The sequence below is a fragment of the Lepidochelys kempii genome, chromosome 6 (genome assembly GCF_965140265.1).
Source record: "Lepidochelys kempii isolate rLepKem1 chromosome 6, rLepKem1.hap2, whole genome shotgun sequence".
Lineage (NCBI taxonomy): Eukaryota > Metazoa > Chordata > Testudines > Cheloniidae > Lepidochelys > Lepidochelys kempii.
In genome coordinates, this window is record NC_133261.1 from 35213684 (window position 1) to 35237836 (window position 24153).

Sequence of the window (24153 nt, forward strand, 5' to 3'; positions counted from 1 at the left end):
GTGGGACCGCATAGTGTTGCAGGTCTGGGACGATTCCCAGTGGCTGCGAAACTTTCGCATGCGTAAGGGCACTTTCATGGAACTTTGTGACTTGCTTTCCCCTGCCCTGAAGCGCATGAATACCAGGATGAGAGCAGCCCTCACAGTTGAGAAGCGAGTGGCGATAGCCCTGTGGAAGCTTGCAACGCCAGACAGCTACCGGTCAGTTGGGAATCAATTTGGAGTGGGCAAATCTACTGTGGGGGCTGCTGTGATGCAAGTAGCTCACGCAATCAAAGATCTGCTGATATCAAGGGTAGTGACCCTGGGAAATGTGCAGGTCATAGTGGATGGCTTTGCTGCAATGGGATTCCCTAACTGTGGTGGGGCTATAGACGGAACCCATATCCCTATCTTGGCACCAGAGCACCAAGCCGGCGAGTACATAAACCGCAAGGGGTACTTTTCGATAGTGCTGCAAGCTCTGGTGGATCACAAGGGACGTTTCACCAACATCAACGTGGGATGGCCGGGAAAGGTGCATGACGCTCGCATCTTCAGGAACTCTGGTCTGTTTCAAAAGCTGCAGGAAGGGACTTTCTTCCCAGACCAGAAAATAACTGTTGGGGATGTTGAAATGCCTATATGTATCCTTGGGGACCCAGCCTACCCCTTAATGCCATGGCTCATGAAGCCGTACACAGGCAGCCTGGACAGTGGTCAGGAGCTGTTCAACTACAGGCTGAGCAAGTGCAGAATGGTGGTAGAATGTGCATTTGGACGTTTAAAGGCGCGCTGGTGCAGTTTACTGACTCGCTTAGACCTCAGCGAAACCAATATTCCCACTGTTATTACTGCTTGCTGTGTGCTCCACAATATCTGTGAGAGTAAGGGGGAGACGTTTATGGTGGGGTGGGAGGCTGAGGCAAATCGCCTAGCTGCTGGTTACGCGCAGCCAGACACCAGGGCGGTTAGAAGAGCTCAGGAGGGCGCGGTACGCATCAGAGAAGCTTTGAAAACCAGTTTCATGACTGGCCAGGCTACAGTGTGAAAGTTCTGTTTGTTTCTCCTTGATGAAACCCCCCGCCCCTTGGTTCACTCTACTTCCCTGTAAGCTAACCACCCTCCCCTCCTCCCTTTAATCACCGCTTGCAGAGGCAATAAAGTCATTGCTGCTTCACAGTCATGCATTCGTTATTCATTCATCACACAAATAGGGAGATGACTACCAAGGTATCCCAGGAGGGGTGGTGGAGGAGGGAAGGAAAATGCCACACAGCACTTTAAGCACAGCACTTTAAAAGTTTACAACTTTAAAATTTATTGAATGACAGCCTTCTTTTTTTTGGGCAATCCTCTGTTGTGGAGTGGCTGGTTGGCCGGAGGCCCCCCCACCGCGTTCTTGGGCGTCTGGGTGTGGAGGCTATGGAACTTGGGGAGGAGGGCGGTTGGTTACAGAGGGGCAGCAGTGGCAGTCTGTGCTCCAGCTGCCTTTGCTGCAGCTCAACCATACACTGGAGCATTCTGGTTTGGTCCTGCAGCAGCCTCAGCATTGAATCCTGCCTCCTCTCATCACGCTGCCGCCACATTTGAGCTTCAGCCCTGTCTTCAGCCCGCCACTTACTCTCTTCAGCCCGCCACTTACTCTCTTCAGCCCTCCACCTCTCCTCCCAGTCATTTTGTGCTTTCCTGCACTCTGACATTATTTGCCTCCACGCATTCGTCTGTGCTCTGTCAGCGTGGGAGGACAGCATGAGCTCGGAGAACATTTCATCGCGAGTGCGTTTTTTTTTCTTTCTAAGCTTCACTAGCCTCTGGGAAGGAGAAGATCCTGTGATCATTGAAACACATGCAGCTGGTGGAGAAAAAAAAAGGGACAGCGGTATTTAAAAAGACACATTTTATAAAACAGTCGCTACAGTCTTTCAGGGTAAACCTTGCTGTTAACATTACATACATAGCACATGTGCTTTCGTTACAAGGTCACATTTTGCCTCCTCCCACCGCGTGACTACCCCCTCAACCTTCCCCCCTCCCTGTGGCTAACAGCGGGGAACATTTCTGTTCAGCCACAGGCAAACAGCCCAGCAGGAATGGGCTATACTGAGTGTCCCTGAAGAAAAGCACCCTATTTCAACCAGGTGACCATGAATTATATCTCACTCTCCTGAGGATAATACAGAGAGAGAAAGAACGGATTTTGGTTGAATGCCAGCAAACATACACTGCAATGCTTTGTTCTACAGTGATTCCCGAGTATGTGTTACTGGCCTGGAGTGATAAAAGTGTCCTACCATGAAGGACGAAATAAGGCTGCCCTCCCCAGAAACCTTTTGCAAAGGCTTTAGGACTACATCTAGGAGAACCGCAAATGCCAGGGCAAAGTAATCCTTTCACATGCTTGCTTTTAAACCATGTATAGCATTTTAAAAGGTACACTCACCAGAGGTCCCTTCTCCGCCTGCTGGGTCCAGGAGGCAGCCTTGGGTGGGTTCGGGGGGTACTGGCTCCAGGTCTAGGGTGAGAAACAGTTCCTGGCTGTCGGGAAAACCGGTTTCTCCGCTTGCTTGCTGTGAGCTATCTACAACCTCCTCCTCATCATCATCTTCTTCGTCCCCAAAACCTGCTTCCGTATTGCCTCCATCTCCATTGAAGGAGTCAAACAACACGGCTGGGGTAGTGGTGGCTGAACCCCCTAAAATGGCATGCAGCTCATCATAGAAGCGGCATGTTTGGGGCTCTGACCCAGAGCGGCTGTTCGCCTCTCTGGTTTTCTGGTAGGCTTGCCTCAGCTCCTTCAGTTTCACGCGGCACTGCTTCGGGTCCCTGTTATGGCCTCTGTCCTTCATGCCCTGGGAGATTTTCACAAAGGTTTTGGCATTTCGAAAACTGGAACGGAGTTCTGATAGCACGGATTCCTCTCCCCAAACAGCGATCAGATCCCGTACCTCCCGTTCGGTCCATGCTGGAGCTCTTTTGCGATTCTGGGACTCCATCATGGTCACCTGTGCTGATGAGCTCTGCATGGTCACCTGCAGCTTGCCACGCTGGCCAAACAGGAAATGAGATTCAAAAGTTCGCGGTTCTTTTCCTGTCTACCTGGCCAGTGCATCTGAGTTGAGAGTGCTGTGCAGAGCGGTCAGAATGGAGCACTCTGGGATAGCTCCCGGAGGCCAATACCATCGAATTGTGTCCACAGTACCCCAAATTCGAGCTGGGAACGTCGATTTAAGCACTAATCCACTTGTCAGGGGTGGAGTAAGGAAATCGATTTTAAGAGCCCTTTAAGTCGAAATCAAGGGCTTCACTGTGTGGACGGGTGCAGGTTTAAATCGATTTAACGTTGCTAAATTCGACCTAAAGTCCTAGTGTAGACCAGGGCTGAGAGTCAAAATCTGCCTCCAGGTCTGCTCCTCAGGCAATGCAACAATGCGCTGCCCGTTGCTTTGGGTTTGTTGCATTTTCACAATTTAGTCCATAAATTTGGCCTCCAAGAAAGAATCCCACTTGCAAGTTCTGATACCCTTTTTCCACACTTCAGTGGGACTGCTTGTGGAGCACGATACTATGCGTCCGGCTCTGAATGCTTAACAAACCCACTACATCAGTGGTTTTCAATCTGTGGTCCGTGGACCCCTGCAGGTCTGCAGACTGTGTCTAAGATTTCCAAAGGGATCTGCACCTCCATTCAAAATTTTTTAGGGATCCGCAAATGAATAAAGGTTGAAAACCACTGCACTATGTAATGGACTTTGCTGCCATCAGCTGATTATCTTCCCCAGCTTGACCCCAGCTAAAAGTGAGGAGCTGCGAGGATCCCCAGGAGGAGTGCAGTAAAAATTAGCTTTGGGGATGGGAGAGCGTCCATATTTCCGCATGGCAAGATGAATTCCTTTAGATGTTTTCGACAGCTCCTAGCTAGGGTGTGGAGGCAGTGAAGGAGGAGCACCTATGCTGACATCTGAGAAGCTTTTGAAAACTGGATCACTGATTTTCCTGGGGATAAAATTCTAACTGGGGATGCTGCTCAGGCTCAGTTTGAGGGCATGAAACATCTTGAATTTACACAAAGCTGCAGCGAATGCAGTGAACAGGAAATGCAAGCAGTTTCAAACTAGAAGCACTCCATTGAACAGAGATACTATATCACAAGAATGTATTATATCCTACTTACGCAGGGGTTGAGGGATAACAATTACCTGTGTTAAGCAATATAAATATAAACCTTTACATATTTTAAGTTAACTTTCCAAATAGTGTCTACCAATACCACTGAGTGAAGTATCATGAGGCAGCCCTTGCAGCAGCACCATTAAGACTGAAAAATCACCTCTAAATGGAAAGTTCCACTCAAAGTGTTCTAAAATTCACATGCATACTCAGATTAGCCTAAACATTGCTATGCCAGTTGAGGACACAGGGCACGGTTAGTGGGGTATATTTGGGGTCATTTAGTCACGTTTTTTGAGATACAGCCCTGTCTTCCCTTCTCCCCCCTGCTGCCCCAATGACCTAATTTTAAAATTTGTTGGTGCCTATAACTTTCCTTGGTCCTTGCCCACAGATAGGAGGAAGAAATACAGGCAGGATCCCCTCCACATGAAACTGACCTCAGTAGAACTCCCCTGATTTCATCTAATGAATGTCATCAAGACCCAGCTACACAATGGGATATTTCAGAGTTATTTGGTTCTCGTTCTGTAAAGTGGCGTGCACGGCTGATGCAAACCAGAAATCTCTTAAGTAACCAGAATAGAAAAAGAGCATGTCAGTTTCAACTCCCTTCTTCAAAGTGATCTAAAATTCACATGTACATATTGGTCTCACATTTGGTATGTCAGCTAAGTGCCTGGAACAATTTGAGGTGTAAATTTGAGATCATTTCATCAGGGAGTTCCCACAGTACAGCCTCCCCCCCAAAAAACTAACCTGCTTTAACTTTTCCAAAGTGTTTCAGAATGTATATGCAGATTGCCTTGAAAATAGCTATACCATGCTAGACACTGTGGTAGACTTTATTGTGCAAACTGGGAGATATTTCGTCAAGCGGTTCTCATGATTAAGCCCTAAGGCATAAGAAGATGCCCTTCTACCAGAAGGATAAAATACATATGAGCTGATCTCTCTACATTTCCAGTAGATGGCAGTGGTGCACATGCACAAAATCTAGTACAGCACGTATTTCTGCCACCCCTCCTCTCCCCCTACCACTCCCCACAGTTTGTCCATGTGCTAAAAGCATTAACTCTCATTAACAATTCCAGTCCTGCAACAATTCCAACTCTACCTAATGAGCTAATATAGTTCCGCTTGCTTGGTCAATAAAGGAAACTGCCTTTAAAATGAGTCCATCAGAGCTCAGTGATGCACCAGGCAGGCTGCAGCCCTGTTTGCTAACCCAAAGGCTATTCACTGAAGTCAGTGGAAAGACTTCCCTGACCCCACTGACTTCAATAAGCTTTGGCTCAAACCCTGTGTTCACAGACTGCTCCCTAAATCTAAAGCAACAGTAGACAGTCTCCTGGGCACCAACCTGCTTCACCATTGCTTGGTAAATTGGGGTAATTTGGTTTTACTCGCCTAAGAGAAGGAAGCAGCTTGAAGTGGTGCTGCTCGTGTTACGCTTGTTCGGAGGCCAAACACAGGACTTAACTCTCCGAAGTTGTCAATTTACAACCATTCCCCCAGCCTTTAAATATACACACTTACAAAAGACCCAGTTGTACTCTGATTGAAGTCAATGGAAGAGATGGGGGCAGAAATTAGTCCCAAAGGAAAAGGAATAGCACCTTACACCATTCCCAATGGGCTCCCCAATGGTTGTTCAGCTTTTCCTCCTGGAAGGTAAATACAGCTTGTATATGTTCTCACCATTCAGGCTGAGGATTGTGACTCAATAGGAGGGTCTGAACTTTGTCTTCTTTGCTCAGTGTCAGAATTAAACTTGCTCAAGAGGGACTGAGTGCCAAACTCAATCCCCCTTAAGGATACACAGATCTCCAGACAGCCACACATATGGAGATCACATTCAAATGTTTTTAGTCTACCTGTCAATAAAAAGTAATTCCATGAATACCCAGAAATGACGGCATGACCTCACATAGATGGGGAGTTTGGGTTTCATTCACAGCACAACCCAGAAGTTTAATTCGGCTGGAACTATCACAAGATTAGGCTTTCCCAGAAGACTCCCAAATACTTCTTGCGTCCACTTAGGCTGAAACTGGAACAAACCAACAAAAAAATGTTGAGGAGAAACGTTTATCTGAACGAGTGCAGCTCCTGCCCAGTCTGGGGACAGTGGATTAGCTGTCCACACAGATCCTTCATCTGGAAGATAGTTAACAGGGAGTAGGGCTTTCATCTATCAGCTGTGAATAGCACACACAGAATGGGTTGAAGGCATATATATTTCACACTGATCTGTGATCTCAGTTCCTTCAGCGTGGCAGTGCCCGAGGCATCCCAATGGCAGAGATACCTCTGAGAGCAACACAGTTTATACACAGCCAGTGCATTCCAACTTCCACACCCACAGAAAATCAAGTTCTTTGTCACCTTTTATAATGAAACAATATGCTCTACATATTTCCTGGATAAAAGATTTTTTAAAATCCTAAGGCACAGGAGCGAACAGGGTAGATGCACGGGGAGAACATACAGAAGTCAAGAAGAGAGAAAGAAAGGTCACCAAAAAGAGTGTTTAGGGAGGACAAAATATTTTTCAGCAGAGTGTGAGGCCTACGGAAAGAAAAGGAAATATGCTAAGAGAAAATGTGAGAATAGGGCTAAGATTTCAGAGAGCAAGAAGGAGGTCAGTCAGGGCAGTTTCTATTCACAAATGCATGTAGCAGGACAAGAAAATAGAAACAGACATTAAGGGCCCAGTACTGCTCCCATTGAAACCAATGGGCATTTTGCCATCTACTTCAATGGGAAAATCAGCAGGCTCCAGGGACTCATACTTAAAACATGACTTGGAAGCAGAACCAAATGAGGTATAAGTGCAGAGACTATTCGGCAAAGATCAGTGAAAACAGAAAGGGAGCAGAAGCCCTGTGTGCGAAGAAAGGCTGAGAAACGTGGCCAAACCTTGACAGTATGGGAGCAGTAGCTGTACTTAACTCAGTCAAGCCACTCTTCTCTTCTCTCAGCCATTCTACAGTATTTGATTATGTTCACTAATCCATCAACAGCTTGCCCCTATTCCAGGTGATTTCCCAGATTTCTAGAGCATTAATTCCCGGTTATTTCCTCAGAAGCTTTTGCCCGATTTGTTGGATGAGAGTCAAGATTTCAGCTTTTGGATCTTGGTGCCTATTCTGTACGAAATATTAACTTTCCAGGGGTTCCCATGATGCTGCCTGGACAAGGTTTCCAGTCTGTGCCAGAAGCATAGCTTCTCCAAGGTCAACTCTGTCAGGGCTCAGTTATGCTGCCAGGACCACAAAAGAGGTGCTCCCCCTCAGTGAAAACATGCCTGTGGCTTTACCTGTACTACCAAGTTACACTAATTGTTCCCCTCGCTAGACTTGCATCCACACACAAAAATACTTCAGTTGAGTGTGGGGAAAGGGGAGTTGGAAAAAACCATTGCAGACTTACCCCTGAAATCTGTAGGGGGAAAAGCCTGTCTCAGAATTGACTGTGGGACAGCCTGGATGCAATACACTGACACAATCAGGTGGTGTCCTTGACAACTCCCTCAGCGCATGAACCTCCTCAGTTTCACGGCTCAGAGCCATTCCCCCTCTCTGCTTCCTGCTATGCCCCCTTTTTCGCTCCTTACACTGTACCCCCTGCACTCCCACCTTCTTCTGCATTCCCCAGAGATGACATTCCCCATCGTAACTGGTTTAGGGCAGCCCTACTATGGACACATACGCAAACCCTAAACAAGCTGAGGGTAGCTGGTGTGGACATCCTCAATTGTTGGTCCTTCAGTCAGTACAATACAACTGACCAAAGAACAATCGTTTGAGGGTTCTGATGTAGACAGGCTCTGAGGTAACACAATGCCTCCAGGAACATAGGGAGCATGGCGGCCGAACCACCCTCTTGGAGCAGACCTAGCTTGTGTCCCTGATGGTCCACTAGCCACCCACTCTTTGCCCCTTCTGGGCAGCAGTATTAGCCGGGACCAGTCCTTGAATTCAGGTAAGCACAAGGACTGTGGCTGTGCGTGGCCCTTGGATACAAGTGTAAGGACGAAAGGCTCCTTGCACCCTTTTCTGTATGCCCCCCTCCCCTTTCCCAGATGCGCAGGGCTAGGAACACCTGGGCTCTCCACTGTTCACGTGACAGTTGAAACCACCTACTTTAAAAGACACAGTTGTTGCTGACATGGCACATGGTCTTCTGATCAGAGAGTGCTGTGAATACAATGCTATAGAGTCTAACCCTCTCTAGTCATTAGTATTTTTTAGATATGAGGAAATTAAGAGGGGACAGTACGGAACTATGCAAAACTGAAGGGAACCAAGAAGTTCCACACTAACAGGTATTGGAATTAGTGTCACATTTATAGTGTGGGGATATGAACGTAACCTGTCTCCCATGTGTGTCTGCAGAGCCAATACTACACTATCTTCCTTAAAGGCCACACATGCTGTGATGCTTACTAAGCACTGGAGAATAACTAGGCAGCTGTTGTGCTGTGACCACTGCTTAGTACACGACTCAAACTGTCTCAGTGGGTACGTCTACACTGCAACCCAAGGCATGACTTCAGCTAGGGTAGATACACCCATGCTAGCTCTACCTGCACTAGCATGGCTAAAAATAGCCGTGGAGACGCAGCAGCGCAGGCTTCAGATACACGAGTAGATACCCCAGGTTTCCAAAATACCTGGCCTGCCCACACTGAAGCCCTCACTGCCGCATCTGCACTGTTATTTTAGCCATGCTACCTGCACTGTCATACATCAGATTGCAGCGTACACATACCCAGTGTTACCTTGGGCTTCCCCAGGCTGCTTGTTGAATCCCTCTAGTTCTTCTCATCTCATACTTAGGCTGTAAGCTCTTTGGGGCAAGGACCATTTTTGTGTCCATACAGTGCCTAGCACAATGGGGCCTCTAGACCAGTAGTTTTCAACCTTTTTTAATTTGGGGACCCCTGAAAACGTTCAAATGGAGGTCGGACCCTTTTAGAAATCTTAGCCATAGTCTGCGGACCTCCAGAGGTCCATGGACCACAGGTTGAAAACCACTCTTCTATAGTAATGACAACCTTTCATGAACCCCTTAGACATAGTCTGCGGATCAGTAGGGGTCCGCAGACCACAGGTTGAAACCACTACTGTAGGCATCCTTGCAATACAAATAATTAAGAGTAATAAAATAAGTAGCAGCTATAGGCCAGTTGGTAAAGAAATCTAGAGAGACTTCTTTGTAAATGGAGTTGTAAGCAAACAAGAACATAACACTATGGAGTAAGCTACTAAAGGTTGGTATAGATATAAACCACTGAAGGAATATGATGTGTGTGATGGGTTGGATCACCCCCACCCAGAATGCCACCTGATATACTGGGATCCCACTAAGCCCCCCTGTTCCACCAGCCTGGGCTTCCTCACCCTGTCCTTGCTGTGTCAGGCCCTCAAGCCTTCTCTAGCGTACACAAACACAGGTAAGGCCACACCCAGCTGCAGACAGAGACTGAAATCAGCTGTGTGAGAGAGGATTCAGCTCAGGGATTTACCCAGCACTCACGTACACACCTCCTTTGGGGTGTAAACCTAAAATAATATTGTCTTGCTCTGTATAGAGACATCTGTACAGCACAAGCTCATAAAAATTACCCCCCTCTCTCAATGTGGAGGGAGATAAGCCCAGCTTTTTGCCCCGCCCAGATATGAATTGTACAAACTGGTTTAAAGAAAAAACAAGTTTATTAACTACAAAAGACAGATTTTAAGTGATTATAAGGGATAGCAAACAGATCAAAGCAGATTACTGAGCAAATAAAACAAGACACACAAACTAGGCTTAATACATAAAGGAAATTGGCTACAAATAGTAATTTCTCACCCTAAATGTTGTTTTATGCAGGTTGCAGAGTTTCTTGAAGGTAAACTGCACTGCTTGCAGCTTAAATCTCCAGGTACATCCTTCACAGGCTGACCTTTCTCAGCCTGGGTCCCAGACCTTCTCCCCAGATCAGTCTTAGGTGTTTCCAGCAGTCATCCTGGCCAGTGATTCCTTGAAGAACTGGTGACCATGATTAACTCACTCTCCAGCCTTAAATAGAATTTATATATGATGGGCATCTTTTCTTTTGCAGGCTGACCCCCATACCCCCTCTTAATGGAAATATACTGAAAGCCCAACATGGGGGTCTAGTACCAGGTGACATGATCACCTCACCCTGTAGTGTCAAAGCAGCAACCCAGGAAGCTTCTCAGGAAGGTGGGAGAGTAGTATCTTCAAAGTCTTATTGTCCTTCCTCATGACCCATTCATGCTGATTGCCTACTGTGGGCAATGCCCTACTGGTGGGCATTTCGCAGATGCAAACACTTTTGCAATTGATACAGATCTTATATTCCTAACTTCAGATACTGCAATGATACATAGGATAGTATAATAATATTTGGTAAATCATAACCTTTCCAATGATATCTCTCAAGATGCATCTTGCATCAAATACAACTTAGTTATGCCACATTCATATATCTATGAAGAATATGGGCGTGATGTGGCAATGAGTACTTGGGGAGAAAAGTATTGTGGGACGCCACAGCTGACCTGGCTAATTGAAACAAGGAAAATGGATCTAGATGGACAGCCGTGTTTGCTTCCAAGCAGAAATCCCCTATGTTCCCAACAAAAAATAGGAGCACATTTCTCTCTCTTACTCATGCATACTTTGCAAACCTCCAGAGACTACTCTGTAAACTGGAATGATAAAACAAAATGTCAAGTCAATAAATGGGGCACTGAATCTCTGTTTGTTAGAGGGAGGCCCTGTTTGAATTGAAGGGAATAATACGTTTTCACTTCATAAACAGCAGAGACTTGCAGAGGAAACGTCATCTTCTAGAATCATCTAAGGAAAGATAACAGAATAGGGCAGCACAAATTTACTTGGCTAGCCCACTATTTTCAGAAACTGCAAAAGAAAATCCATACAGCTGTAGGCATATTAAAGTATTTTCTTGACACCCCTTCTCTAATGTCATAACAAATACAATGATTTAGTTTTCCTGTGGATTGCCAAAAAGAAATAGCGATCAATTTGGTTAAAAAAAAAAAAAGTTTAGTGGTACCATATTTCCATAGTATATACCCACAATCCCAAACTCCTCCCAAAATACCAGAATAGTTGGGTGATTGTGCACAATGATCAGCAATGAAACAGCTAACAATATTGCCACTGAAACTCTTAACATTAGACTACAGCCTTACCACACCTTTTCTTTGAATGGACAAAATTCACAGCTATTGTTTGTCTGCAGACTCAAGAAAATCAGCCTTGGACAGGGCCACACTTAGAAACATTTGTTTTTAATGAAATGTTAAATTCTGGCATAGGCGCTGGAGCACCCACAAGGGGGGAAAAATGGTGGGTACTCAGCATCCCCTCTGACCAGCTCCTCCTCCTCCCCCCATTTCCCCTGCCTACCGGTGGCCACACTGATCAGCACCTCCCCGTCCCCGCCCAGCACCTCCCACCCACCGCGATCAGCTGTTCCATGGCATGCAGGATATGCTGCGGGGGAGGTGGGAGGTGAGGGTGGGGTGCAACAGGGCAGGAAGAGGCAGGGCGGGGGCAGGGACTGGAGTGGAGCCAGAGGGGAGAACCCCCAACATGTCAGAAAGTTGGCACCTCTGATTTGTGAAGAAACTGATAGGGTCAATGTAGAAGTGGTGAAATCAGCTACTTGGGAAACTGTTTTAATGTTGTACTAAACTGGGAGGCAGAGTGGCCCAATAGATGGAGCACTGAATTAGGACTCAGGGAACCTGGGAGTCCAGCTCTGCTACTGGACCACTGGGTGACCTTGGGCAAGTTATTTCTCCTCTCTGTGCCTCAGTTTCTTCATCTGTAAAATGGATGATAGAATTATGGAGATAATGGTTAGACCTGACTAGACGATGACAAGTCTGATTTGTCGCAACTTTTGAGGTTTCAGAATTTGTGTGTGTGTGTTTGTTTCACATTGAAATGAAACATAAACCTCTCAAACATTTGTGTGAAATTGAATAGTGTCTAAGTTGCCAATTTCAGATCAAAACGTGAGCTTTTTGATTCAGGTCCCTCCCTCTTACTTTCACATTAGAACTGGCCATAGAGCCCTGCACCTCAAAACCCCTTCCTGACAAACCTGTGTCAAAACCCATACATCTCTGCAAAACAACATATGTCAACACTACTTCATTTAGTTGAAAATGTTCCACTCTAATGATACTGCCCTCCCTTGTCAAGCCCTTTGAGGCCTACTGATGAAATGTGCTATATCAGAGCTGGGTATTATTATTACTTATACTGATGTGCAGTAAGAATTCAAAACACAAAGGACACATTTATTATTTCATAATTCAGTTAAGAATACTTGGCAGTCATATTACACCTTTCAAGTAAGGATCTCAAAGCATTTTACAAATTATTAACTAAGCCCTGCAATACCCTTATGAAGTCAGGGTTGCACATATAGAGAATGCTTCAACCACTGCTGAAATACAGCCTTCTCTGGGGTGAAGTACAGCAGCCATTTAACAGTACACAGCAATGCTAGAGAACCAGAGAGGGCTTAGAATGAAGGATACTACTGTACCTCTTGAAGAAACAGGACATTTGAAGAGGTAAAAGTGTAATTATCCAAAGCAGAATTGGGATAGCACACTGAGCTTCACGGACTGTCGGTCCAAAATACCCTAAATCTGATAACTTTCTGGGCATGCTTAAAAAGGCTTTAGTTTGACAGGATTTGGGAGGAGCTAGTGAGGGTGGAAAGGAGCTTCTCTGTTTGATTCACTAGCTAAGTTAATTGGTGAACGTTTATGATTGTTTAATGCTGCTGGCAGGCCGAGTCTGTTATCCACAGATGACATTTGAATGCTTCTGGGCAGTCATTATTTCATTCCAGTAAGACTAATAATTATCAGGGTGCCTGGGACTTCATTAATTACTGTTAAATCTAAAAGAATTACAAATATTCAGAATAAAAGCACATCTAGGGCCTTAATCATTGTGAATGACCAGTCCCTGCTTTATATCTCATTTGAACAACTGTGTCTCTACCCAGCACAGTGCCCTTAGCTCCATGATGAGCCGCGAGCTTAGCCCTGACTCAGGCTATGTCTACACAGGCAATTGAATGATAAAAAACTTGTGTCTTTCAGAGGTGTTTCCCCCCCACCCCCGAAAGACAAAAGTTTTGCTGTGACAAGTGCCAGTGTGAACAGCATGTTGTCGGCAGGAGCGCTCTCCTGCCGACAACACAAACGCTGCTCATTGGGGGTGGATGTTTTTTGTCGGCAGGAGAGTCAACAAACAGCAGCTACACTGCGTGACTTTTAGCAGCATGGCTGTAGCGACACAGCCCAGTTGCTAAAAGCTGCTTAGTGTAGGCTTAGGGAAGGTCTACACTACAGCTGGTATCGATGCTCTGAGATCGATCCACTGGCAGTTGATTTAGCTCGTCTAGTAAAGACCCACCAAATCAACAGCAGATCGTTCTCCAGTCGACCCCTGTACTCTACCCTCGACGAGAAGAGTAAGGTAAGTCAATGGGAGAGTTTCTCCTGTCGACCCCCCATGGTGTAGACCCCGCGGTAACTTGACCTAAGTTACATTGACTCCAGCTATGTTATTCACGAAGCTGGAGTTGCATTGCGTAGGTCGATTTACTGCGGTAGCGTAGAAAGCCTAAGAATCACCAGCACCACTTCCTTCAGCACCTCCATGTGCCTTGGAGGACTTCTGTCCATATAGTGAACCCACCCAATCCTGCTTAGCTCAAGAAATGTTTACAGAATCCTGCACAAAATAGCCCACAGCTTCTCACACAACACACATCATCTGCTGTCCACTCTAGGTCAAGTCTTTGGCCTGGGTATGGGCTATCCTTATTCAGGGCTAGATTCTCTGCTGCAGTCATTTACATCAATGCAAAATGGGTGTGAAATGCTACCATTATGAAGTGGTAGCATTTTACACCTGTTGGTACTCACTGTAGTAAATAAGTGTACAAGGCTCGGACGAGTGGCGAAATGGGCCATCAGTGCTTATAAAGGCTAAACTCTCATTGAAATCACTGCCTACAGACTGCAGGATGTGGCCGTTTGTTAGGTAACAGCACTGTACACAGTCATTTACACATTTATCTCTAGCCTGCACTGCAAAAGATGTTGTTATACCTCTGTCGCTTGGGGGTGTGGAATATCCATACCTCACGGCAACGTAGTTATACCAGCCTAACCCACAATATAGACAGTGCTACGTTGATGGGAGGGCTTCTCCTGGCGAGCTAGCTACCACCACTCAGAGAGGTGCAATACCTTCACCGACTGGAGAAATTCTTCTGTCAATGTAGGTAGCGTTTTCGCTAAGTGCTACCATGGTGCAGCTTCACCAGTGCAGCGCTGTAAGTGCAGACATGCCCCCATCCAGCAGCATCTTTTTCTTTAATGCAGCTACTCCCAACAAGGAACAACGTCCTGGGTAAATTCTACTGCTCCTGAGGGAATTCTGCCCCATCAAGCATGTGCAGAATTCGTGTCCCCTGAAGAAAAATGACTTCTGATGGGGAAACAAAGGGAAGCCGCAAGAGTGGTCAAGCGCCCGTCCCTAGCAGTGCAGACAGGCTGGTTTGAGCGCCTGGAGCAGCCTGTAGAGACATAAATCACTGCTGGAATGGGAGGGGGGATGGGCAGTTGTGCGTGGAGGGAGGGGGAGAGAGAGAGAGACAGACAGAGACTGACTGTCCCTCTCACACACACTACTGCAGCATGCTTGGTATGGAGGGGCAGGGTTTTGGGGTGTTTTTAAGGAGGTAGGCGTGGGGCAGGCTCTGTCCCCTCAGGCAGAGCAGAACGCAGCAGCCTGCCTGCTTAGTGAATTGTTCCCATTGTCTTTGTGAATTCCCCCAGAAGTATAAAACTGGTGTGAAAGTTTTAAGGCTCCTTTACATTGCCATAGTGGTGTAAAGGACAGTATGGCCTTATAAATACTTATGATGCTTTAGCGATTAGAACTGGTCTAAATTTTTGGACTGAAAACATTTCCTATCAAAATGTGCTCCATTAACTGTTTCTGGAGATGGTCAGTAGCCAATATAAATTGCGAGTTTGATTCCCCCATCCTCACTTGCTCTTCAGTGATGATGTAACACTGAGCATATGGCTGCATATATTTGTTGAATAATAGCTAAAAATAAAGGGTCAAATGGAGCTACATTACTATTAGGCAAGGGGGGGTGGGGATTTCCTCCAATGCTCCCCACTCCCATTCTCCATCCATTGTATTGTAGTTTAAATAAATTACCAAAATAATTGAAATCAGAGTGATTATATTGCATTATTTTCACAAATATTCTGTGCAGAATTTTTAATTTGGGGGCGCAGAATTCCCTCATGAGTATAAGGAGCAGAAACATAGAGCATTAGCTTTTGTACAGCTGCACTCTCGTGTGAACAGTGCTGAGGGGCTTCCTTCTCACTTAGGGAAGGATAAACACCAGGATCTAAAGCCAGACTAAAGGAAAGTATTAACTGTGGAAAAAATCCTCACCCTTATATTTCATGTCACAGGTTGCTACCGCACTTCCTGCGGAAAACCATCAATGGCTCAAGTTTCTCAATGGGAAAACCAGAAATACTGGGAAGACCTGGCTTCATTTTCCCAAGGCATTTAACCTTGTTTTATTTGGCTGTTTCTCTAGCCCTTCTTAGAAACATGTTTTCATTGTTTTGTATCCATTCCGGGGCACTTGCATTTTTCTAGGATAATTCAAATTCAAATTGCCACAAGTCCTCCTTTTCTTTTTGCGAATACAGACTAACACGGCTGTTACTCTGAAACCTGTCAAATATTTATATAGCTCAAGATTAAAACTTCATTTTCCCTATTTCAACACCATCCATTACAAAATACAAAAGAAAGTCAAACTTTCTGCAATGCTTTTTTGACTCAGAGGACGGAGGGGGGTTTTGCACTATACAGTTGGCATTTGGCCTGGTCTGTATGCAGTGAGCCAGTGCTAGGGATAGGTCTTATAGACTGCTGCCTAGGATGCAGAGAATTTTCAGGGATGACTCTGTCAGGCCTCCTCCAACCCTAACAGGGACAACAGCCAGGCCAAGAGCCACTGTGCCAACATAGCTCCTGCCAATCACCCTTTCCACAAACTAGGACAGCTTTCAAGGGTTTCTGCCCCTTTAAGAATATCCCCTTTTCACCAGAAGAGATATTGGCTCTTTGAGAACTGCTGCACCAATGTGGCTCCAGCCTAGTCAATCTCCCACCATAAGGTAGGAAAGTGCCAAGGGGAAATGGGAAGGTCTGGTTAGTGTGACTAAAAGTTCTGTGCTGGCCCTGAACAGACGTTTAGTAGGTAGGATGAACTTTGCTGGCAATCCTCTGCCCCAGCCCCACCTTCCCCATCTCTCACTTACGGAACATTGACGGAGAAGCTTCCAAAAAGGTCAGGGAAGGGAGGGATGACAATCCACACAATGCTGCCTGCTTTCCTACCCTTTCCATCCCAGCCCACATCTGCCAGGTTTTCAGTCCTTTCACCAAGCAGAGTGGAGGGGGATGCTTTGCCCCAGAGTGCTCAGTTCCTTAGTAAAAAGGCTTCTTAAAACAAAAAGCTAACAAACAAAAAAAACAAAGGAGGGCTATGGGGCTTGATACAATTATCTTAGCTTGCTCTTCATTGTCCTCTTTTTATCTCTGTTTTATCCAGGCTGATCAGGAAGTTGACCCTGAATAAGATGCGTTTCCACAGTGCGAAAACATAGCTTGGTAAGATTTTAGCTACTCTTACAATGTGGAAATGAAGTCATTGCAGCAAGTCAAGCACAATAGTAAAAGTACAAAAATAACAAAACAAATGACTCCTACAAAATCTGGGAAACGGCGAAGTGATCTGATGGGCCTTGAAGAGAACTTTACATCTAAAAACGCAAATGAGGCTGAAAGCAAAAACTTTCTAACTGATGTGCAGTTTCCTATCAGGAGATCATCATGCAGATGAATATATTTAATAAAGCAGTGAAATAGATATTCAGACAGGATACATAAGGCCCTCTCGCTCTATATGTGTGAAATTAAAATTTAGCCATGTAAAAAGTAGGGCAGGTACAATTAACCGGTCTATGAGAAGTGTTCGGTGACCAATGAACAAAATCCATAACTCTTGATGCACCACAAATGATTACAACGGCACCCTTTCTGCTGCTCTACACGTACAGGCCTGTCAGCATCCCATCATAAAGGCCTGTTTCAGAGCTTTTAATGTGGGTGCAAAAATTGGTCCTAGGTGAATTATCAGGTACTTTGGGAAACAACTGTTTCAGCCACTTGGGGTGGGTACTCATTGGAGGATCCCACATGTCACATCACCACTACCCCTCCTTCAAGGACCTTCAGCTGAGAAGGGTGGCTGGTCTTCCTTTGGGTATGTCACGGTTCCTCCCCCACTCTGAACTCTAGGGTACAGATGTGGGGACCTGCATGAAAAACCTCCTAAGCTTATCTTTACCAGCTTAGGTCAAAACTTCCCCAAGGTACAAAATATTACACCCGTTATCCTTGGACTGGCCGCTACCACCACCAAACTAATACTGGTTACTGGGGAAGAGCTGTTTGGATGCGTCCTTCCCCCCAAAATACTTCCCAAAACCTTGCACCCCACTTCCTGGACAAGGTTTGGTAAAAAGCCTCACCAATTTGCCTAGGTGACTACAGACCCAGACCCTTGGATCTTAAGAACAATGAACAATCCTCCCAACACTTGCACCACCCCTTTCCTAGGAAATGTTGGATAAAAAGCCTCACCAATTTGCATAGGTGACCACAGACCCAAACCCTTGGATCTGAGAACAATGAAAAAGCATTCAGTGTTTTACAAGAAGACTTTTAATAAAAAATAGAAGTAAATAGAAATAAAGAAATCCCCCCCTGTAAAATCAGGATGGTAGATATCTTACAGGGTAATTAGATTCAAAAACATAGAGAACCCCTCTAGGCAAAACCTTAAGTTACAAAAAAGATACACAGACAGAAATAGTTATTCTATTCAGCACAATTCTTTTCTCAGCCATTTAAAGAAATCATAATCTAACACATACCTAGCTAGATTACTTACTAAAAGTTCTAAGACTCCATTCCTGTTCTGTCCCTGGCCAAGACGACTACAGACAGACACAGACCCTTTGTTTCTCTCCCTCCTCCCAGCTTTTGAAAGTATCTTGTCTCCTCATTGGTCATTTTGGTCAGGTGCCAGCGAGGTTACCTTTAGCTTCTTAACCCTTTACAGGTGAGAGGAGCTTTCCCCTGGCCAGGAGGGATTTCAAAGGGGTTTACCCTTCCCTTTATATTTATGACAGGGTATCAGTGCCTCTCTTTGCTTGGCCACACAGGTCACCGCAGAGCTCTCCACCTCAACTGCTCTCCTAGAGCTTGATGCTGAGCTCATTTAATACAATGGCAAAACTCCCATTAACTTCACAGGTGCAGTTTAAGGCCTCTAGTCCTCGCCAGTTTGAGAAAGTGAGAGCAAACCATGGAAGCATACATCAGAATGAACCCACAATACTTATCAAAAATACTTAGCTCCTTCCACAGTGCTTTATTTGTAGATCTCAAAATGATTTTACAAAAGAGGCTAAGCACTCGTCCCCATTTTACAGGAGTGAAACTGAGGCACAGAGAAGTTAAATGACTTGCCCAAAGCCTCACAGTGAGTCAATGGCAGAGCAGGGAACAGAACCCAGGAGATTCCCAGTCTGGTGCCCTTCCAACTGCATTTCCTTTGTTAGTTTAACAAACACGGGGTAAGATTTCATTTTTTTAAGAAATACAGAGCTTAACAAAAATATGTTGTCTTTGTCTCAAGGGGCAAAGATATTGAAAGGAGTCTAATTCATAGTATAAATACATCCTGAATGAAATTTCAGTCACTTCCTAATATTCACTTCCCATGGTTTGTATATTTTTAAGAACAATACAATAGATAACTTCTGCTTTTAGGAAAAAGGTTCCTTCGGCTGTAAGGATAAATGAACTGTTCTTTCTGGGTGAGCGTTCACACCGCAGGGAAATCAGATGGATTAGAGAATGAAGACACTGAAAAACAAAACAAAGTGGTTTTCTTCTGATTGAAATTCGGGCCTTGGGATAAATACTTATAACAAGGAAGGAGCTTCTTTAGGCTAAAGCTATTTGAAGCAATATGCAAGTTTCTGCTTCAGCAGAGATTTATACAGGGAAGTAAATATTTTTATTGCAAAGTACAAGCAGAACAATAAATTACTGAACATATAATTTAGTACAGGGCTATATGAAGAGAGGGGGATTAGGTTAAAGATTAAAAACTAAGTCATGACTTTTGCTTTTAATACTCACTCTAATGAATCTTCTTCCTGAAAAGAGGAGCCCAGCTCACCTCTAGGAACTATAGAGGTGAATCTCACTTTGATTTAAAAATCTCAGTTTATCTAGTCAATTTAGACACCCAATTCCCATTGACTTTAACAGGAGCTGAGTATCCAAGTCTCCTAGGTAGCTTTGAAAATCTCACTATTGGCTGCAGTATTCCAGATGTCTACGGATCGTATGGTAACTCAGACACTGAGAGGTGGTCTTCTAAGTAAATGGGACCTAGCCAAGTTAGGGCTATGTAGAGAGTTCAGATAATGATACTTCCCTACACAGAGGTGTTGTGATACTTTAATTAATTAATGTTTTGTAAAGTGCTTTGATGTAAGACACTATAATTGGCAACATATTATTACTATTTCATTTTCTCTATCATTTACCCTACTTCCACCTAACCTATTTCAGAGGCCCTAAATGTAAGGGTTATAAAATTCAAATAAGTCCAGAGATGAAAATAATGTACCCCCTTTTAGATCTAGGTCCCGCCTGTTAAAAGTGGGACTATCATATCCAACGGTAGAACCTACAGCTTTTCAGTGTTTGAGATTTACCTGTGGAAGTAAATCCCTTTGTTATTCTTAAAGAGTCTGATCCAGCAAAAAGACTCCCATTGACGTCAAAGGGTTTTGAATCAGTCTCAAACCGAACATCTAAAGACTATTCAAGGTCACACTAGGCCTCCATAAAAATCTCTTACGAATATCTAGAAAGACACTCTCCTTTTACTCTTTTGCTAAATGGAAAAAGAGCACACTGCTGAGCCTAAAAACAACCTGAAAAGAAACTTTACATAATGAAGTTAGTGAAGTGTTGAGTCGTGGGCAGCAGCTGGGTAGCCACCATCTGTATTTGGTGATAATCACATGGTCCAAATCATGCTGAGCTTGTGTGGTCTTTCCCCAAGTGCCCTCCAGCCTATATGTTTATGTAGGCTGGGCCAGCTGCAGTGGTTGCCAACTTATTTCTCTACAGCATACAGGAGAGAGAAATGGAGATGCTAGTTCAAGCCAAAGACAGCAGGTACTGGCTGCCCAGCCTGAAATCCTGGTGTTTTGTCATTATACACAGGCTGAGTCCCCAAAACTTAATGCAGATTTTAATCTTACGTATACGTCACTGCACTCTTTGCTCTGTGAGCAGGATACTTTCCCAATAAGCTCCAGCCCAGGAATTCAGGTATTTACGTATGTGTCTCTATGTAGGAGACACATACGTAAATACTTCCAACAAATAGCAAGGCAGCTTCTGTTCTTAGTTATACCTGTGAGAATCTGCAGCAACTCAGAGTTACTCAAGATTTACATTAGTGTGACGGCGATCAGAATCGCTCCAGCGTCTCTGGGCACACATTGCCCAGCCCATACTCTATGTGCATTATTATGTACACTGCTTAAAAGGGATTAAAATTGGCTAAAAGTTAAACTTCAGACAATAATTCATTTCATTTCCCCCTTAGTGAAAAGGTAAATTTTCCAGGGTCTCTTATAGATTGCAATAATTAGAGACCAGACTAGAGAAGCAATGTTTCTATTCGCATACTTATTACTGTGCACGATCATCCTCCAGTCTGTTTTCCCCTCTCCTCCTGCCCCCAACCACATACTTATGTCCTTTCTAAGATGTATTCTCTCTTGGAGGCTGAAGGATGGACAAGCATTTCTCTCAACATTTCTCCCTCACTCAGTATTGTTTCCCTCCCATCAAGGTTCAGATGGTTCCAGAGCACAGATTCTTCAGATTTCCCTGGCTCTCTCATGGTTTCATTTGGGAGACCATGTCTTAATTCCACATTCACCAGCTTCTCTGCTAGCTCCCTGACTCACAAGTTGAGTATCTGTGAGGGAACTCATTAGCAAGCAAAGCCAGACTTCATGTTGAGTCCTGACTGACTCTCTTGTGACACTGGCTTCAATGTTCAATTTATAGTCTGATATTTCTCCTGGCCTTCCAGTAAGCATGAAGCGCCAAGCGGGATTATGAACACTAGAAAAATGGCCATGTGGTTGTGACCTTACTTACTGTTCTCTCTCTCTTAAGTATCCTGTAACCACTGAAATGCTTTACCTACAGAGTATCCGAGCAAGCCCACAGTAACCACCAGTTTATCGTGTGAAGCAACAGGTCATTCATACGTTACAGTATATTAAGTGGGAGCAGAAGGACATGCCACCAGTGCGAATTTTCTCACTACAAATGATTTTAAAAGGGTTGTACAATGGTGCTGGCCTGTCCAAATACCCAGAACCAGAGAGTGTAAATCAAGGATTACTCAATTCAATGTTCATTGGTGGATGGGGCAATTTCCCTGCTTCTGGTTCCATTTATCCCCCTCTTGGGTACTGTTAAACAAGGATAAGTTTAAATCAAATCCCTGGGACACAGGTCCCACATGTGCAGCAGCTCCAGATCCAAAGGAAGCGCATCAGGAGGCAGTGACGCAAAGTTTATTAAAGCCTGCTGTCTGGGTATGAAGTGGTGAGGGGAAGATCAAGGAGGGAAGGAGGCAAGAGGCCTCACAGAAAGGCTAAAAAGAAGAGCCTGTACAAAGAGCCCTAATGTTTTGTTGGACCTGGGCCTTGTTTAACTTTAAACCACCCCCGTGGAATCACTCCTGCCTTTATCCCTGGCTCAAAGAGATACTATGAAGAGCAACACTTTTGACTTTGGAATGCATCAGACTGCACGCAATGGCAAGCCACCTACACAGGCATTATCCTGGACTCTGACAATTCCTCAGTTGTACACTGATAAATTACCCAGTAACAGCAACTGTGCCCTGAGCTGGACTGAGGAGGGACAAAGGAAATCCCTCAGGTAGTGTGACCATGCCAGTTCCTGAGCAGCAGGACCTTCCAAACAAACCCTTCGCTTTACAGGAAGACAGCAAAAATCTGCCCGTCGAGAACATTATGAGATGCCTGGTAGGAAGAGTAGAGGCAGGAAAATGGAGAGGAAAGTAATTTCTATAACCCACCTGATATATATCCAAGACCTTAGAGGTCATATGGGTCACTCTCAGTCTGAGAATATATTAAACCATCAATGCTAGTCAAACAATTTTGATCTACTCTCAGAGCAGCAACAGATAAGTGTATGGAAAATACTGTAACATTGACTATTTTTCTTTGTCAACCATAACTTTCTCCTTGTGCCAGGCACAATACTGATGTTTTTTATTTTATTTTTTTAAAGGGAAATTAAAAAAAAAATTTGTTATGCCCTCTCTCTCAGAAAAACATAGCAGCTCAAGAGACAACAATCTTGTTCTTCAACACAACATGGGGCAGGATGGGGGCTACCCTTAAAAAACCTGTTGGAAGTGTCAAATAGTACATGACATGGCAGCCCAATCTCTTAGTGAGATTCGCAAGAGACAGCGTCTGAGTGCTCCAGAGACAGCTCTGGTTTCATATATGCTTCTAAGAGCAATTGAGGGTATTGTCAGTGTTTTTAAACTCTCTGAGCTTTGGGATCTAGCTACCTGACTTAGATCTAGACCATTTTTCTCGACACGCAGCTCCACAACACTTGAGTTCAGCCAATGCACAGTTACATTTAAATGGAAGGGTCTGTGGTGCCAGCATTTTCACCAGAGGTCCCTTGGCTCTAGAATTCATTTCTCTCATTGGTCCACCAAAGCCCTTGTTTGCGAACCCTCAGGCACAGCGTAAAGCCAATCTGTCTATTCAGGGCAGGCTGGGGTATGTGTCAGGAGAACAGGCTGTTTTGTTAGTTTTAATTACATTCAGTTTGGTCTGATTTGGACTTGTCCATTAGCCAGAGGTGGGCAAACGGTGAAAAAAAAAATGTGTGGAATCCTTTTTGAGAAAGATATTGCAAAAAAAAAAATGAAATACTTAATGAATATTATTCACCCAATTCTTCTGGAGATAGGGTGATGGGCAAATCTGTAATATACTGAAAAAGAAATAAACATGCAAACCTGGAGGCTCATACGGTGTATTTGCAGGCAGCAGATGCCATGGTGGTTGTAAGAATTCTATTAGTTAAGAAAATAGTCACATAAAACCTGGGTAACTTGTTATTTTTTGAGACAGTTTTTAAGCCTTTTTCCTTTTTGCCCTACCAATGTCCCTTTTCAGTTGGATCTCACCTCCTTTCTGAATTGTGCATTTCTTACACAGGCATGGTTTCCCATCCCACCCAAACTCACTGTCCACAAACCAAGGTCAACACATGTAATACCCTAGATCTTTACGTGGTAAGTACACGCTGCAGTGAAATTGCTCCCAAATCTGTTCCCTGGCAGTGGAAGTCACCATGTCTGACAATTCACAGACAATGATTTCTACTGTCACACAGGAGATTTGGGAAGCAACTTCATTGTCCCAGCACTTCAAGCCTCAGCTGACCTGACATAACTCGAAAGCGATATTCTTGATCAATGGAACAATAGCAACTGACAGCAGCTTTTAGCCCTACAGCAGAATAACGAGATGAGACACCATAAATCCCCCCAACATTTAGTTTCATAACCCCAAATGAGCATTCCCACACACATACACAGACTCTGAATGACCAACTTTTCTCTAGCACGTGGAAAAA

At 44.6% G+C, this 24153-nt stretch overlaps 1 protein-coding gene across 9 annotated transcripts in view; it reads right to left on the reverse strand.

Annotated features, from left to right (window-relative positions):
* DENND2B (DENN domain containing 2B) overlaps nucleotides 1-24153 on the reverse strand; it is a 308156-nt gene that overhangs the window by 257514 nt on the left and 26489 nt on the right. The window contains exon 2 of one of the 9 annotated variants that reach the window (XM_073347507.1): nucleotides 10012-10221. The exons of the other annotated variants lie outside the window; for them this stretch is intronic. The gene's annotated coding sequence lies outside the window, so the exon portion shown is untranslated. The remainder of the gene's footprint in view (nucleotides 1-10011; nucleotides 10222-24153) is intronic. 9 annotated transcript variants of the gene reach the window in all.